This window comes from Rosa chinensis, chromosome 1, assembly GCF_002994745.2.
Source record: "Rosa chinensis cultivar Old Blush chromosome 1, RchiOBHm-V2, whole genome shotgun sequence".
NCBI lineage: Eukaryota > Viridiplantae > Streptophyta > Magnoliopsida > Rosales > Rosaceae > Rosa > Rosa chinensis.
Window position 1 is genome coordinate 39842481 of NC_037088.1, and position 15375 is coordinate 39857855.

The window sequence follows — 15375 nt, forward strand, 5'->3', positions numbered from 1 at the left end:
CTCCAATTATAGTAGTACATATTTAGTTCTTTTTTTTTTTTTGAATCAGAAGGGTAAATTAAACCTGTGGGAAAGTATAAAAAAAACATTAATGAGACACGTTAATTAAGTACTTTATGATGTAGATTGGTAAAAAATAAGAATGAGTTTTAGCCAATACATGATTATATACATAAATTTATATATAATTTTCTCTAATTTTTTATTTATATATTTATTTTGCTAATTATTAATATATCCCTAATTTATAAAATTAGTTAAATTATACTCTAAGTTATAGTTAAAGTTATAGTTATTAAATTTTCTCAACTTAATTAGTTAAACTAAAAGTTATAATTTTCTACACCTTTAATAGTTATTAAATTTAATGGACAACATTTAGAATATAATTTTAACTATAATTTAGGTGGCCATAAATCCGCTCCTTATAAAATTATTCTAAAGTAAAAAGAAGTTATTGGATTTTGGACAAAGTGGAAAGACAAACTCACTTGTCTTAGAGCATCTTTAGCAATGCTAGCTATTTTTTAGTCAAAGTTTAGCCAAAATAGCTAAAAAGTCATTTTGGCTATACGTCTGCATCAGTGCTCTCTATTTTAGCTAGTTTTGAATTTATATTATTTTTTAAATGAAGAGTAAATAGTTTAAATGTATTTATAAATTACATAAAATAACTTAAAAGGAATGTCTAAAATTATAGAGAGTCTCATCTCTCTCTCTATATTTAGGAGCGAGATAGTTAAAAGTTATAATTGAGAGCCACTTAGAGCATCTTTAGCAATGCTAGCCATTTTTGAGTCAAATTTTAGCTAGCCACTTTAGAATTATATTTGCATCAATGATCTCTATTTTAGCTAGTTTTGAATTTATATTATTTTTTAAATAAATATTAAATAGTTTAATTGTATTTATAAATTACATAAAATAACTTAAAAGGAATGTTTTAAATTATAGAGAGCTTCATCCCGCTCTCTATATTTAGGAGCGAGATAACTAAAAATTATAATAGAGAGCCACTTAGGAGCACCAGACTGCTAAAATAGATAAAAAAAACTAAACATGCTCTCCAAAATAGCTAAAGAGCCACAATAGAGAGTCTGCTAAAGATGTTCTTAGAAGTCTAGTGCAACTGCTAAAATAGATAAAAAGCTAAACATGCACTCCTAAATAGCTAAAGAGTCAAAATACATAATCTATTAAAGAAACTCTTAATAATAGTGTGTGTGTGTGTGTGTGATACTCTTAATAATAGTGTGTGTATCTTCCGGCCTACAAATTCTTTATATAAAAATAATAATAATAATAAAAAAAAAAGGGTTCATACTTTTCTGAATATAGACAATTATAGAATAACTTACTTTCTTTAACGCAGTTAAGCTGAGAAGGCTCAAGATACATCTTCTCTGCCTCAAGGGAAGAATAGATAGGACGTTGATCTTTGTTTTCTTGAAGTTTTCGTTGTATGTTTTCGATGATCACCATCTTCAGAGTTTTCACTATTTGGCCCACAACCACGTCCAAATCCTTTGGGAGCCATAGATCTATTTCTGGGCTAATCAATTGCATCTTCTGTCTGAGTTTAAGCTTAAATCTAAAAAATTAACTATAAACCGTAACAAGTTAAGTGTTTAAACAATGTTGAGCGATAGTAAATTAAAAAAAAAAAAAAAATCCTTATATTTGATTGAATCCTAATAAATGAATTCATAATTTTAGTAAATAATTAATGAGAGATCTTATCTCTCTTTTTGACCAAAATAATAATGAGAGGTAAATAGTATCACTACATTAAATACTGTGCAATATTTTTTTTTGGGGGGTATTTGCTAAAACATATAAACTTATGTATAATTATACATAATTAGTTGTATGTTCGATTGATTTTATTTTATTTTTGTTTGGCAAGGGGTAATGTCCTACTGACCCTTCAGTAGTTCTGACCCTGTCCGTAGGTACACTAATTCAAAGACCCTTCAAACTTGCTAGCCACAAACTGATGAGAGTTAGGACTGGATCGCTAGACATATGGCTTCCACGCTAGGCCATTCGATTAGCCTTACTGCACTAAATGGTTATAAAAAGCTATTTTTTGTTTCAGACGGATTTAAAATAAAAATTGTGAGTGAACTAGGTTTTGTTAGTTATTTGAAATCATTAACGCCATAAAAGTTACGGTCAAAATCATGGAAGAGTGAGGTAAGAATAAAAAAATTAAAAAAAATTAAAAACTATCAAACACTCTTGCTTTATTTTATATCCAATGGTACCTGACCATAAATTTTATGATCATGGGTGACCAAGTGAACATATGTGTACTTGAGTATCTTTGTATTTTAATAAACGTGATTTGTGTGCTAAGTGATTCTAGCCTTCTAGGCATGGTAGTACGTTGAAGTTGGAAACCTACCAAATTCTAACTCATTGCCAGCTTGCTCTCTCCAGTGCCCAATTAACAAGCATAAATTTTATGATCATGGGTGACCAAGTGAACATATGTGTACTTGAGTATCTTTGTATGTTAATAAAAGTGATTGTGTGCTAAGTGATTCTAGGCATGGCAGTATGTTGAAGTTGGAAACCGACCAAATTCTAACTCATTGCCAACTTGCTCTCTCCAGTGCCCAATTAACAAGCATAAATTTTATGATCATGGGTGACCAAGTGAACATATGTGTACTTGAGTATCTTTGTATTTTAATAAACGTGATTTGTGTGCTAAGTGATTCTAGCCTTCTAGGCATGGTAGTACGTTGAAGTTGGAAACCTACCAAATTCTAACTCATTGCCAGCTTGCTCTCTCCAGTGCCCAATTAACAAGCATAAATTTTATGATCATGGGTGACCAAGTGAACATATGTGTACTTGAGTATCCTTGTACGTTAATAAAAGTGATTGTGTGCTAAGTGATTCTAGGCATGGCAGTATGTTGAAGTTGGAAACCGACCAAATTCTAACTCATTGCCAACTTGCTCTCTCCAGTGCCCAACAAGCATCTCTACAGTTGCCTAATAAGTGACCTCACCAATTCAATTTCGGCCACATTGTTCGGCGATCTTATAACCTAATTGATAAATTTCACCACCACTTCATCAACGACTCTATACACGTCTAATCAGTAACCTTACTAACTGGTCGGCTATCGGTCAACTAACAAACCCTATCGCCACCTCACTAGGAACCGCATGACTTGTAGACACAATGGAATCACACTAAGGATTTGATGGGTACTCCTTGAAACTCCTTTTTGTGTTTGTACAGATTTTAGACCATATAAAAAGAATTTGACTTCTTAAATAGACCGCATGCAAAAGAAAATGGATGTATCTAAATATTTTTTAAATACATCATCACATAGATTTTCATAGATTCTAAAATTTAAGCCAGAATGCCTATTACATACCTTTCAACTTCCATCTATAGACAGAAAAAAAAAAGTTGTGGTGGTATCACGTTGGTACATAGAGATAGCTGTACTCATTAGACTTCTATTGCACACTTATTAAAGCAAGCCCCTATTCAACTATGAACCAGACAATGCATAATAATAGGCTAAGATTAAACAAAAACAAAAAAAAATTTCCTACCCTTTGAGCTAGAGCTAGGAGATTTGCAAGGTTTTTTCATCAATCTCCCATGGTTGGAAATGACTCGTCTTCGAGTCAAAGCTCTGCTCAATACATGTCCCATAGTATGGTTGCAAATCAGCAACCTAGAAAGTTGCTAATACCTCCATATCTCCAGGTAAGTCAATCTGGAATGCATTCTCACCTTGATCACGCTTAAGCACTCGAAATGGACCCTCAAATCTAGCATTGAGTTTGTCAAACTTACCTCTTGGGAAACTTTCTTTGCAAAGATTTTCGGTCTGAAAAGTGCATCTTTAGAATTGGGTGGAACGCCAAGTGGCTTTAGATTCCAAGGTTCCCTCTATAGCCAAACATTAGGGAAAGATCATTTATGCGGATACTGACAAGATAATTCTATCGGGCAATGAGGATACTCTAAACATTCCATTAGTTATATACCAACATTCCAACAAAAATATGTGTATGCACCAAAAACCCCAAGTTTAGCGAGGTAAATGAATTAAAAAGAGATAAATTTTAGCGAATGGTACTGCTATGGTTGGTGATGAACTCGCTTTGGGGAAAAAATGTATTAGTAGCTTATATGTCGTGGGCGGATTACTTTACTTATTAGTGAGCGTCTGATATATGGAGATATTTATACTTCTTTTCACATATGGAAATATGAAATTCAGACTCATGCATGTGACAAGCAACGGTCCTAAAAGAATTACGTACTAACGAAATACCACATCTAGAAGCCCATTAACTCCGCAATTTAGACAAAAATGGAATTGTGAGGCTGGGATCTTGGGTAAAGACGGATGATATTTTAGTAGGTAAATTAACGCCGCAGAGCATAATATCATGAAAAATGGATAAAAACTCTAGCTGCTACTTAGTATTGGCAATATCTAAAAAAGTATCTAAAAATATCAAATTTTGATATTTGTTTCCTATCGAAGTAAGGAACCATGGCATATATGTTTGGAATATATTCCATCTTGAGAGAGTTGAAAATGCACTATTGAAAGGTTCTATACATGTGCCCTTTCTCAAAGCATTTCTTTAGACAACAACCCCACTTTTTCCTCTTTTCAGATTGTAAATATTTTTCAAAACATGAAGTGTGAATCAAACCCATATATGAATTGAAATTGAGATACTGATGTGAGTTCTTCCCTTCTAAATCAAACATATTCATATCTAAAATGGGTTGGCAATAAGTTCTTTCAAAACTGACTATTTGTTCTTCTGTTAGAAGTGTCCTAGAAATGTCTGCGATCGAATAAATAGCTCTGCAAAAAAATGGATCAGATCAAATCAAAAAATGAAAAGATTTGTAAAAGACGTGCCCACGGTAAACGCTGGTAGCCAAGTGCAGAGCGGATAGCAGCTGAAAGCACTACTAGAAATCTGTTCATTTACATCACGTCATTTAAATCGGTCAGACTTGCACATGATGTAAAAAAGTAAGTTAACATCGTTTTAGAAAAATACCGATTTAAATGTATACCATTAACATCGGTTGTTAAAATGACCGGTGTTAAAAGTTTTGTTTGAAAATTTGCGGGAACCTCATTTCATGGACGCGCTAAATGTTTTAATGAATTCAAGGACGCGGGGACTAAAACTTAAAATTTTCACACTTGGAAAAAAATAGAGCCCCAAAACTGAAACAGAAACCCTAAGCTCATCTCGAGCTCCTCCCAAACTCCACTCGAACTCACCGCTCTTGTTACCTTCATCGCCTCCTTCATCTACCTCCTCGGCTCCTTCATCTACCTCCTCTGACCAACCCCGACCCCGACCACAACTTCCTCCTGCTTTCTCCGCCCTCCTACCCCATCTTCTGATGACAAGTATAATCTGTGATTGAAGGAGGTTGAATCGGTTCGACCCCGACCCCGATTGCGGTTTCTCCAACTATAATTTCCGACGACCGAACTCGAAATCGAAGATGGGGCACAACCGAAACGCCATTTGATGCCCAGATCTAGAGTGAAGAGAAGCAAAACGAAAAGTGAAAGCTAAACCAGAGAGAGGGTTAAAGGTCGAGGATAATGGATGCGAAGCTAAACCAGCTGACTCACAACTTTGGGTGTTTCAAAGCGGTGCTGATCCGTAATGATTTTGCACTTAGGTTGAATCGTAAAGGTAGCTCCTTTTCACTGAAATTGAATACCCTTTTGGCTCTTTTTTGCCTCAATGCTACTCTTTCTTTCTTGCAGGCAACTCCTACTTTTATGAAACTGTGCCATGATTATAATCATAATCAGAGTAGCAATCTAGAACGATGGAAGATGCTCCTCCGTACCCCATATTTGTTCGATTCAAATGTCTCCAAATTCCCACTCTTTGCATCATCTTCACCATTTCAACAACTCAGGATGGTGCTTCATTGTGTATAATAGCTTCCCCTGTTCTTGATATTGGGTAATCATTCTTGTATTAAAGTTTTGATTTTTGGATTTTGATCCAGTTCAGATCGTGTGATTTTGTGGTTTTATTGTGATCTTATTGGATGGTAGATTTGTATTATAATGATGCTTCTGTACTTATTTTTTGGAGTTGTGGACTTTATCCTTTGAAACATACAAAGTCTTGGGTTCATTGTCTTCTTCAGCATGAATTAGGAACTCATGAATTCTCTGCATAATACATTGCTGAGATGTAGGTCTTCTTTGTTTGCTTTGACTATGAGAGTACTCATTATGATTCCTCTATTGCAATTGTTTTGCTTCTCAGGGAGAACATTCCTGCAGTGTTACATGGGCTCTTAAGTTCTTTTAATTTACCCTATGAGTTCATGATTTGATTGATCAATCTCAATATTTATGTTTTCCATTGAGAAACCTCTACTGCCTAAGAAGATTGGAAACTGTAAACCTACAAATATCATTGCTATTCTCTATAGTTGCTTTTTGTTTGGCTACCGTGAATTGGCAGGAAGCAGAATCTGTGTCAATGTTTGCGGTTGATTTCAATTTCTTGGTTTTATGTCATCATGATTGAACTATATATTCTCGTTTAATCACTCTAATGTTTTTTTTTTTTTCCTTTTGGATCAGACAACCCTTTCTACATTAAGATCTTGAGTTGTTGCTTGCATAGTTCTCATCAAATTTTGGTGTGGAAGATCACGTTGGTCATTTGACATGGGTGCCGTGGTGAATTCCATAGATAAAGACGACCGTATTCCAAAAGAAGCCAAGGAGATTCTACAATCATTGGCTACCAAGTGGGAAAATGTAGCTGATTCCACTGCCTTGTAGGTCATCCCTCTCAAGGGTGCAATGACTAACGAGGTGTTCGAAATAAAGTGGCCAACAAGCACCGGGGAAGTCTCGCGAAAGGTTGTGGTTAGGATTTACGGTGAGGGTGTTGAGGTGTTCTTTGACAGGGATAATGAGATCCGAACATTTGAATACATGTCAAAGAACGGTCAGGGACCTCGTCTGCTTGGCCGTTTTCCTAATGGCCGAGTTGAAGAGTTCATCCATGCACGGGTACTTCATTCCAGTGTTTACTTATCTTTTCTATCATTCTGAAAATAGTGGCAATGCTTTACAAATTGTAGACAATTAATGCTTTTTATTTCCCCTAATATTATCTGTATATATGTGTGTTTGTGAAGCAGTGTTATTGGAATTTGTTTGAAACCTTTGTTGCTTATATATATGGACTTCTATTCTACTCTTGCAATTTTAAGACCGCCTACAATTTTTCTTCATGCTCGACCTGAGCTTAGGAGTATATAGTATGGCCATGTACTCTTTTCCTCAAAGCTTAGTATGTTACTGGTCGAGATCAACTTTATTATAGATAGTTATTTTCTGCGATTTTTTCAGTGCCATTCCTGTGTTACAATTATGTTTAGTGGTAGTTAATGTATGAGAATTATAACCACACTCATTTTAGTTCTAGGTTAAATGGCTAAATTGCATAGAAATTCAAAATTGAAGATTTTATACATCCTTGAATGCGTGAAGTACTTTTATTCCCTTCCTGAAAAATGTGCTACATCTTTCTTTTCAATTGTGAATTTCAGACACTTTCAGCATCTGATCTACTTGATCCAGATATATCTGCTCTTATAGCTACTAAAATGAAGGAATTCCATGATCTTGAGATGCCCGGTCCAAAGGATGTCGTCCTCTGGGGCTGATTGAGGTACATTTCTTTGTTCTTTCCTACATTCTCTGTAAAATTGTTACTAATATTTGTATCTTATTTTGAACAAGGTTACAAATTGTCACCTACATTAATCTTCTATTGATTTACGATATCTGTAACCAACACTTTGTCAATGTTCCAGAAATTGGCTGAGTACAGCTAAGAGATTGTGTAGCCAAACACAGCTAGCTTGTTATGTCTAGTATGTCTTGTCGATCAATTACATAGCAATGATATTTGTAGACCTGATAATCCTTCTTTTCCTCATCAGGATATACGTTTTTCTGTGGATTGTCAAAATGTAAAAGGTGAACACTACATGAGACAGTTTCCTTGTTTATTTTTGTCTCTCAGTTAAACCAAGTGCAGTTCTACCAAAAGTTACTTCTATCCAAAGGAGTAGTAATGAAGTTTTCCCAAAGTTGTGGAGTTGGAAGGAGATGGTACCTAGTATTGCTGATATTGATAACTGTTTCATGGACCACAGCTTTGTGCAACCTTTGCTTGTGGTATTTACCAATACTTGCGTGCGTCTGAGGTGAAGAAAAGGCCTTCCACAGATTACATGGCTTGTGGAGGTAATTGATCTTTGTTGATAGCTTGACATAGTTATTAATTAGTCTGTGTACATGGAATAAGGATCAGTTTTTTACCTTTAAAAATGGACTTTCTTAGAAATAAAGAAGAAAGAAAATACAATTCACTGATTCAAGTTTGACTGCAGCATATAATTCAAATTGTTATTGAATAGATTAAAACTTGTCTTTTTTTTTTTTTAGGGATTGTTTGGTGGAAGAACTGAAATAACACCTGATTAGAGGGAGAAGTTCTTGTAGCGGCTCCAGCATGTGCAGTAACAAGGTCACAGTACCATTCTTAGCATGCCCACTCTTGCTGATGGAAATTCTAAGCAGTTTTCTACTCAGTAGCAAAATCCACTCTTGCAATAGGTTCTCTTTACTGTCTTTGGTTCTACATATCCATCCTATAAGTTTCTTCAACAAGCAACTCATTTTAGGTTTAGGGTTTCTGCGTTCCTCTTTAAACTTGGTTCTCGGTTCTTAAGATTGAGTTTGTCATTCAAAATTTGTTGACTATTCTTTATATCAGCTTAAGGGATATGTTTTGTTCTGCAAAAGTAATTTATTTCTTAATTATGAATTACAGAAATTATTTTTGCACAACATGTACTAGTCTGAGCCATGTACAGCGTGCCTTAAGTAATTTACTTTTCTTTATATATATATATATATTTACAGGTTCTGGCATCGCTGGACAGTGCCATAAAGATAGAATATTTATCTTCAAACTTTGAGACTACCGGTGAGCTGCTATATTCCTCAAATGAAAAAGGACGTTCGTGTTACTAGCAATTTTTCTTTTCCTGATAGCGTTGTTGTGCTTCCATGGTACCACTTACAACAGTTGTTGTGGCTCTTAGGCTCATGGAGTTTGATATATGTGGCCATCGTAAACATGCTAGAGAAGAAGCTGGAGACTCCGAAGAACAAGGAATCTGGGAATTTTATAGTAAGTAATATCATAATATCATATAATTTATTTTAGAAAATTATCCGGAATGGGTATAATGAGGAGGAATGAATCACTTGGTTAGTGCATGCAGATGTTGTGTTCCTTAATCAAGTAATCAGTAATTTTCTCCCAGCCATTAAGCATTCAAGTTTTGTCAATAGAAGATAGATGTGTGTGTACAATTGAAGTGGAAATATTGAAATTAAGCAACTGTGATTAACTGCAATATATTTGATATCCATATACTTATTTGCTGGTCAGTGATCCTGATCAACTGTATTAGATCCTGATCAACTGTATTAAATACTTTCAAGGTGCATAAGTGAAAAGAGAGGTGGAGATTTTAATTATGGTTTTAAAAGACTTCTAGAGAGATATATATCTATTTGAGTAAAATAATGAGGGATGTTGATTGGACTTTGGGTTTGGTATAAGCACAAGGCTGAGAAAGAAAAAAGAACAAAGAAAACAATTAATCACAAGGTCGTAAGAACTTACATCCTTCTTTGTTTGCAGAGTGTTAAAATTACTTATGTATTGATTGTTCATCTTATATTTTGTTCTCTTTTACACTTGGCACATGATTTTGACAAAATACTTTATATTTCCAGAAAATATGAGGAGATCTGTGCACCTGGTTGAAGAATTTTGTTACATTACTTATAAAGTCCCTTATTGATAACACATGTTTTAAGGAAAGAGGTAAGACTTTATCCTACTTGGAGTGAACTGTGGGATTTTACCCAATGATTGTGACTTATATGTTGTTTTATACATTTTAGTGGGCAGTAAAGGCGTGCAAATCATATAGCCAAAATGATATTGACGAGGTGTGCATTGAAGTGGCTGATTATATACAGAGTTTGGTGTAAGACTTTTGGCTTCCATGATTTTGAGTAAGGCTAGTTTTTGCTTTGAAGCAAAGTTTGGTGTAGAACGTACTTTTGTAGTTGGTTGCTAATATGTTTCTAGGCTAGCCTTTGTAGGTTTGGGGTTTTATTTTGTGAACTATGTGGAATCATGAATTTGGAAAGAAAATTAATGGAAAGCCCCAATTTTTGGGTGATAAGAAATGTATTTCTTTTTCCAGCAGCTAGATGATTATTTGCACGTCATTCTTATATTTATATGAGCTGATGTATATAAATGGGAAACAAAACACTAATGTCAAAGAAAACGATGTCAATTCAAAGATTACAAATCAGTACCTAAAACTGGACTGATGTCTCATGATTATGAACATATTGAAATGTCACCCAAAAATCGATGTACAGAAAACCAATGCACATCGATATCTAAACACCAAATCGTTATCTACTGTCAACGTACAAATCAGCTGTTATAAAGTAAACCGATTTACCATGAAATACAGGACATCGGTTTTGAAAAATAGAAATGACGTCTACAAAACTACTAGACATCGTTTCAACTAACGAAAAGCAATGTTCCTAGTAACATAAAACATCATTCTTAATAGATTAACTGATGTTGCCTAAAGGCACATACATCGTTCTCATGAGAATAAGGCGGTAAAATGCACGTAAAAATGGACACGAACATCTAGTATTTTTTGGAGACTGATGTCTATGAGTGTATTAGACGTCATTTCTGAAATTGTAATCGATTTAAATGTTCACTTAGGTATTGTTCGAGATATACTTTATTAAGCATAAAATGTGAAAATATGAAGAATTAAATATAGTTAACATATAAGATTATGATGATTATAATGATTATACATCGATTTGTTTTTTAGAATCGATGTTGGTTGTTGTTTGGGACATCGGTTAAAAACGCGCTTATACTGATGTCTATATCTTTTACATCAGCCACAAAGACATCGGTCAGAATTTAGTTTTACATCAGTTTTGGACTGATGTAAATGAATAGAATTCTAGTAGTGAAGCATCTACGTAGTAAGCCCACCCCAAGATGAGTCCTCTCCTATTCTGACTTCTCCATATCCTCTAATAGCATAGCTAAGATGGCGGTGGGTTTTTTGCCCCTGCAGGGGTGGAGCGACAGAATTTTTGAGTATTCAAGAGAAGGTCACGGCGAGACAAACCGTTTATCATTACAATAGGTGTCAAGTGGAAGTGCAGTGATGTATGCAACTAAGGCATCCTAACAGACCAGAAGTTTTCTTCTTTGAACTCCATATATCTTTGATGCATGTCTGCTGCTGTTTTGTACTTCTTATTATTTTCTTCCAATCTCTTCTTAACTTATGAGTGCAAATTTTTCATATGTGCTGCCATGTCTTCAGCATCACCACTGAATTTGTTGGTGATTGGCAGAGGAAGTAAATCAAGTGGGTCATTTGGAATCACCCCATGGACTATCTCAAAAGGGCACTTTCCCGTTGATCTATTCTTAGACATGTTGTATGCGAACTCAGCTTGTGACAAAGAGAGGTCTCAATTATGCTTTTCTTCTCTAACAAGACTTCTTAAGAGATTTCCAAGAGATCGATTTACCACTTCAGTCTGACCATCTATTTGAGGGTGATGAGAGCTACTGAATTGAAGACGAGTTCCCATTTTACACCATAGTGTCATCCAAAAATGGCTAATGAACTTAGGATCACAATAAGATGTAATAGACTTAGGCACCCTATGAAGTTTGACAACCTCTCTGAAACACAACTGAGCCACATGAATTAAATCAAAGGTTTTGGTGCAGAAAAGAAAATGCGTCGTCTTGGAAAATATGTCTACCACCACAAGAATAGAATCAACCCCACATCTTGTCTTCGGCAAGCCCAAAACAAAGTCCACAGAGACATCTTCCTAAGGTGATTCAGGAACGGGTAATGGTGTATACAATCTTTTATTCTTAGACTTATTACTTGGCTACATGGCACATTCAACACCTCTCCACGTGCTTAGTAACATCTCTATGCATTCCATTCCAATAAACTTTTCTTCAACTTACCCCAAAGTTTTGTCACGCCCAAAGTGTCCATCAAGGCCTCCCTCATGCAATTCATATATTATAACATGTCGTAAAGAACATCTTGGTATGCACAAGTAGTTGCCATAAAACAAGTATCCATCATGCAAGAAGAACTTCAAAGCCTCTCCTTCTCGAAAATCTTTCCAAATCTTCAAAAAGTCATGATCGTCTGAAAATTATTATTTTAGAATTTTTATAAAAATAAAATTATTATCTTGTCTTCATTTTTTTTCATTTTCTTTTATGAGAAGTTTAAATACACACCCCTAATTACTTAATACACACTCCATACTTTTTTTTTTTCTCTTTTTAAAAAAATGATCAAAGGATTTCACTCCTACCCCCATGGTGACTCGAACCCATAACTTCGTCATTAGGTAGTGGGTGCTCTAACCACTAAGCTAACACCACTTCGTCAACACTCCATACTTAATACACCACCCATTTAATTTCTCATTCTAATATTCTACTAAATACACAACCAAAACTACCTAAAATATCCTTAATCTCAAAAATCATGAAATATCCTATTATTTGACTATATTAAGGCTACTATTTAATATGATTAGTATATTCCAGTATATTGATGTTTTTAATTGATGTTTTTAAATGACCATATTGATTACTTGTGTTACTTATTCAAAAATCCATAAAGATTTATTATTGTTCCCTTTAAATAAATGCATATAAATTGGTTTTATATTATTTGAGTTCTCATCCACCAAACACCATGTTGATCAAGTATAAAATTATGAGTTGAACATTTAACCAAAACTATATCACTAGTTTCTCTCCAATGGTGGAACTACAAAGTTGTCATTAGAGGGGCCAAACAAATTAACAATTACAAAGTTTTTTTACCCGTGATGTTTTATATTAGAAAATAAATGGATTAATTGTATCTCTTAGAAAAAAGAAAGAAAAGGAAATTAACTAAAAAATGGGAGTAAAACGATCTGTTTTAAAAACATTTAATACCATTGATTTTGCAATTCTAAATATTATGGCTTCTAACCTCATTTAATTACAATTTATTTTAAAAAAAATTAAATTAGATAGTTTCTAACTTTATTCTTGTACTAAACTAGGAGGCCATGTATATAAATTTGTTGTGTTTATCTAACTATTTATACATAAATTATTCTATATAAGGAAAATATGACTTTTTCTTCTTTTTTTCTAATGCATAGATGTCTGTTTTGGTCATTCAACCTACCTACAAAATCTAATTTGAAATATAAAATAATAGAGATGTGTATTAAGTGATTAGGGGTGTATATTTAAAATTTCTCTTCTTTTATGCATATTATTCTTTTAGGATTTCAAATCCAATCATAGAGACCTGCATAGAACTCAACATAAATGATATTCAACTCAATGCATTAGCAAATTTGTTTTGGAGGCCAGATTTATGCCGAATTGGATAGGTAAATTCCTGAAAGTAAGCCCCCCATTTTGCATGTCTAGCATTTACTTTGCATTGGCCATTGATGTACTTCAGAGCCTCATAATTTGAGAATAAAATGAACTCTATGTGAATCAAATAATGGCGCCAATGTCGCAAGAAATGAAAAATAGCATAGAACTCCACATTGTAAGTTGAATAGCGACGCTTTGCATCATGGAGCTTCTCACTACGAAGGCAAATGATTTTCCTTCTTGACTCAAAACAGCTCCTACTTACTTGTGGGGAAGCATCACAATCTAAAGAAAATATCTTCTCAAAATATGGCATTGCTAACACAGGGACAGTAGTCATTTTCTCTTTTACTAACTCAAAGCTTTTAGTAGCTTCCTTACTCCATTCAAATTCACCTTTCTTTAAGCAATCAGTGATGAGGGCTATAATTGAGCCAAAATTCAGAATAAATTAACCTCCTATAAAAAGGAGATAGTAAATGAAAGCTTCATACCTCATAGATATTACTAGGAGTTGGCCAACTGCGTATAACATCCACCTTGCTTGGATAAACTTTAATTCCCTCCTTTGAAACAACATAACCAAGAAACACCAAGCTATCAGTTAAGAAGTCACACTTCTTAAGATTGGCATATAACTTCTGTTCTAACAATACTTGGAATACTTGTCTGAGGTGATAAGCATGTTGTTTTTCATTCAGACTGTACACCAAAATATCATCAAAGTAAACCACCAAAAACTTACCAATGAATAGTCAAAATATTTGATTCATGAGGCACATGAAAGTACTTAGTGCATTTGACAATCTAAAGGGCATGACAAGCCATTTGTACAACCCATCTCTAGTCTTGAAGACCGCTTCCATTCATCTTCAAGTCTGACTCTTATTTGATGGTACCCACTCCTTATATCAATCTTGGAAAAAACCTAGGAGCCACTTAGCATATCAAACATATATCTGGATGAGGGATAAGTTAACTGTAACAGTTCTTCAGCAACGCACTTCTTAGCTGTGGGATTCTTGTTTTTATATCTCTTAGGGTCGTAGCTCTCAACCTTAGAACAATGACTTAATTGTGGTAACCTATCTAGCACCTTAAAAGAAAATAACTAAAAACAAAGCTCAAAGCCAAAAATCAACAGCCAAAAGCCCAAGCCCAAAGGCCAAACTCTAGCGACAACATGGGCCTGTGAAAGAACTCAAAACTTCTTTGGACACTTGGGTGAAACCTTAAAGACATTGGCGACCCCAAGTTCTATAAGCACCTAAGCCCTTGGAACCCAGAAATCTGTGGGAAGAACTAGACCTGCATCGCAATTCTTTGCCGCCCCTTCCTCAGCCAGGTTGCAGGGTGAGCCATGACAGCGCTGCCGCACACTAGCACTTGTATTGCGTCTCCATCAATCTATTACAAGGCCCATCAACCAGTGCACCTTGACGCAGCTTAGGGCCACCATCATCTGCAACTTCGTCAACTCCTCACAAAGCAACAACAATCCTCATTGCAATCGAGCCTCCTCCCTCCAAAATTGGTTAGTACAAGATTGACAAAAAACCCATCTCTCACTACAGCTTTCATCCCTTTACTTCAACTGTTGAGCTAAGGCCGTCGTGACTTGGTTTCCCAGTGATCCAGATCGGGCATAGCAGAGCCACCCCCATAGAATATGTGGAGGTTGGAGTAAAGTACTTGGTTGGTTGGAGCCAGATTGATGGCCTCGGTA

At 34.9% G+C, this 15375-nt stretch overlaps 1 long non-coding RNA gene and 1 pseudogene across 1 annotated transcript; both read left to right on the forward strand.

Moving 5' to 3' along the window:
- The first annotated feature begins 6494 nt into the window (after window positions 1-6494).
- Window positions 6495-7749, forward strand: LOC112178713 (annotated as a pseudogene).
- A 352-nt stretch (window positions 7750-8101) lies between these two features.
- LOC112178723 lies at window positions 8102-9401 on the forward strand. The gene is made up of 4 exons (XR_002927504.2): window positions 8102-8320; window positions 8522-8692; window positions 9002-9098; window positions 9184-9401. It is a non-coding gene; the product is annotated as an uncharacterized LOC112178723 (long non-coding RNA).
- Window positions 9402-15375: the final 5974 nt, after the last annotated feature.